Here is a 4,148-nt window from a genome sequence, read left to right as displayed (position 1 = left end):
TGTTCACGGAAGTGGACCCGGAGAAGGTGAGGCAACTCAAGGAAGATCTTGTAAGGCTACTAATGGGCGAGATTGAGTTTGATGATTTGCTTGAGTGGCTCATTTGCTACTTTTAAATGGGTGTGTGTGATTATGTCATGTTGTTGCCGCATGTAGTCAGTGCTTGAGATGCCATTGCTGCATTGTTCATCTTGTTGTGACCAAGATAGTCAACTTAAGGGTTTGGCAAGACAGACAACCCCCTTTATATGCATATTTCTTTTCTTATCTGCATCTACATTTGTTTGGAACACCTTATAATTGCCTCATTGCCATGTTCCTTGAGCTCTGAATTCAGGTAGACCTGCTTTGTTAGCCCATGAGTTGTTTAAATTTGAGTTTTCAAATCTTCCTTGCTTATTTGATTTGTTCCTTGTCAAAGAGGTCCTGAACAATAGAGGCGGTGCTCTTTGCTGCAATCTTTGCACATGATTGTGTTGGAAAATGTCGGTGCTTCTCTACATCCAGGAACTGGGCATTTCTTTTTCTTTCTTACTCTCTGGTAATTTGATGGATCGCAATCGGTATTAACATGAGGCTACTCCCAAGTGATGTTTGCCAGTAGGCGTTGAGCTGCTTGATGATTGTACCTAGTGCTTTGCAGAGGAATGGCCATGTTACTGATGCCATCCAGCTAATTTTTCACATCAATATATTGGTGAAGTGTCAAAACTCATCGTTTCGATATGAAATGAAGCAGAATCTTTCTTATTATCTGCATCGGTGATTATCTATCAGAGAGAGCCACATCATATGGCAGAGAGAAGGCTAGGTGTGTGACAGTAAACTCACACCTGTGATTATCTATCAGAGAGAGCCACATCATCTTTCTTATTATCTGCACCTGTGATTATATATTAGAGAGCCACATCATATTGCAGAGAGCAGCCTCCTTGATATTTTTGTGCACTTGATTTGTTTTCGTATCTTTATTTGACAACTGATATAAACAAGAGTCGGAGAGAGTCTAGACAGTTGTGACTTGAAGTAGTGCAGTGCTAGGTGAAGAGATAGGTAGGGGAGGAATATGTCTGAAACAGCTTTTCAAAATGAAAAATCCAAAAGATGATTTTCTTTTGACAGTATGATACTTATCTTAATTCGTGTTTAGTTTAAAGAGGAGAAGATGCAATATCATCCCTATCATATGGATGAGTTGACTTGACTCTTGAGAATATCTAACATGAATGAAACAATCTACCGAAGACATCCAAACTACATATTTAGTTTTCGGTGCTAAGCCTTTTCTCTGCAAAAGCTACGAAACTGGATGTAATCCCCCGCGCGCATGAGTAGCAGTATTGTACAAACACCTCTTCTTCTCCTTCTTCTTCTTCTTCTTCTTCTTCTCAACATCATTCAAGTACTCGTCAACATGAAGGGCGGGCTGACCACACCTGGTGCTTGTGTTACCTCGCGGTTAACAAGAAGAAGAAAAACAATTCAGATCGGGGACACTTTGACATTTTGGGATGTGACTCGAGCTGATATATGTATGCCCTAAGGTAAACGTTGCATCTTGTTGACAATGCAGTACAAGTCGCTTGCAAATATAATAGGATCAAGGTGATGGATCATCTTGCTCTTGGCCGCGACGGATCATCACTGTGACGGACATGCGTGCTCTGTCGAAATATAGTGATGGAGCGATCGTCGAACCGCACTCCTTAAATGCGCACCGGCAGGTTCCAACTTCCTTGGGAGAAAAGACGTGATCATGCTCTCGCCCAGCCCAAGCGTGCAGTGCAGCAACGGCGGCAACTGAAGATAGATGGTGTGACTGTTACTGAACCTGAAGATGAAGGAGGCTGCTCTGCTCTGCTTCCAAACCTGACGAAACTGAACAAAAGGAAGGTTGTTCTGTTTCGCAGGGCAACCAAACCATCAGTTTCTGCCTGCGGTCCCGATCGGGCAGCCACGACGACGCAGGTGAGCCATGGCAGGCAGGCTTAGGCCATGAAGGCGGAGGTGAACCTGCCGGTGCCGGCAACGACTGCCGCCCAGGAGGAGGACGCAGGGGAGAAGCTGAGTTGGGCGGCAGGTGGCCGGAGCATCGGCAGGGGATGGGTCGCCGCGGCAGTGCCTGGCGTGGTGGAGTGGGGAGAGACAACGGAACGGAAGCAGAGCCCCCTCGCCTGGTGCGCCTTCGCCTTAACAAGGCAAGCTAGCTGCCGACACGATGACGACGACGACGGACCAGCTGCTACACGCGATGGCCGTCGTCGGGTGTACGCCGCATCCGCTCGCCACCAGTCAGGCTACAACAGTCCCGGCGCAAGGTGGCCGATAGAGGCATGCATATGCATGGCCTCCACTCCAGCTTCGCAGACGCGCTCCGGAAGTCACGACGTGAGGAGGGGAGGGAGGCAGATGACCTCCGTGCGCTGATCCATGCCTCCGCCGTGCACATCTATCTCTAAGACGCACGTCCCGTCCCGTCCCGGTCAATGTGTTCATCTCGTGAGCGTCGTTGAGAGCGGGAGCTGTGGCGGCAGGAGCAGGCGCAATGTGGTTGAACCCAGGCGCGTCATGCTAGCAAGTAGCAACCCTCCATGGGTGGGCCTTGGGCCGGCATGAGAGGGCCGGGCCTTGCATCCAGGCCATGGAAGAGGGATCGAGCAGGCATCAACCTTTCCCCTCCCACCTCTGGCTCTCCTACTACTTAATAGAGCAGGCCATGGAAGAAGGATCACGAACGAACCGGCGGCGGCACTTCCTCTCCCACCTCTGGCTCTCAACCTTTCCCCTGTTCTTGCTTCTTCCATTTCAGCACACTTGTGCTTGTACCAGAAGTGTAATCCGAACCTATTAGCTACTCAATCTCACCATATCGAACAATACAGAGAGATATCCGTGAGTAGCTAACATGTCGTGGCCGCTGGGGGGCGCAGCGCAGGCGCAGCAAGCGGGAGACACAACCTGCACATCGGGCTGTTGCGAGCCCGCCAGAGGTGGAAGCGGCGAGGGGACAGGGAAGGCCACCCGGGTGGACGTACGGCGATGATGGGAGGAGCTTTGGTGGCGACGTACTCGGCGGCAGACGCATGGCTGTCGTTGGAGGCCGTCGTCGGCATCGTGGGAGGAGAATGGGGCCCAATCCCGTGCGCGTGCAAGTCGAGCTGAGTGAGTGTGACGGAGATGAGGTCGTGGGCAGGGAGCAGCACTGCCATGCCTGGCCGCGGGTGACCATGACCAGAGCGCGCGCGCACGCTAACCAAGTCGCCGGAGCCCGCGCAGTAGTGGTCCAGGGCGGAAACGGAGCTAGCCTAGGTACGTCGATGGAAAATTACGGGCTTTTACGGGCCTGAGCGCCCACCCCACCAGTTAAAATCAGGGATAGGGAGGGCCGGTTAAGTAGGAGGAGAAGTTTACTTTGACCAATTAAAACAGGACAGGTCAGCCAGTCCGTAAAATTTGTTAGTAGCCAATTAGCGGTTGGGGAAGGTGAGAAGGGCGGTGACGTTCCAGCGGACGTCGCGGTTTGGGAAGGTGAGAAGGGCGGCGCCACGGGAAGAAGATGTGATGCCGCGGCAGGCAGGCGTTTGATGAAGCGGAAAGGGTTGAGCATCGGCGACAAGAGGTGCACGAAGCACACACGGTGGAGGAGAGGAGCGATGGGCGGCAGCTCGTCTCCTACCGGCGGGGTAAGCAGGCATGTAGACGTAGTCTATCGCGCATGCATGGGAGTCGGAGTGTTGTTGCGGGAGGCTTGAGTAGGCGCGAGCATGGACTGGACTGGAGGAGGCGTTGACGCGAGGCAGGAGGGCCGGCGACGGGCGTGGCCGCCGATCGAGTGCAGTTGCAGTTATGTCACTGCTGCCCAAGTGGAAGTGTGTCCGGCGTATCGCGAGTGTTGTGCTGACAAAGATGCAGTGCGATCCAAACCACATGGGCCGCGCGCGTGCATGCCATCGTCGTCGCCAGCGGTGGATGAAGCAGAGGCGGTGTGGGTGCCGGTTGTGTTTGTGTGCGCCAGCGCCAGCGCCGCTAAGGAGAAAGGTCGGGTTAGCATAGCATAGCATGCAGTTGGTTTTTTTCTTTTTTCTCGATCAAAGGGGAGCTCCATTTCATAGAAACGAAACCACGCCAGCCATACAAAGCATCTGGAC

Source organism: Triticum aestivum, chromosome 5A, assembly GCF_018294505.1.
Source record: "Triticum aestivum cultivar Chinese Spring chromosome 5A, IWGSC CS RefSeq v2.1, whole genome shotgun sequence".
In the NCBI taxonomy this organism is placed as follows: domain Eukaryota; kingdom Viridiplantae; phylum Streptophyta; class Magnoliopsida; order Poales; family Poaceae; genus Triticum; species Triticum aestivum.
Note: the sequence above shows the minus strand (reverse complement) of the source record.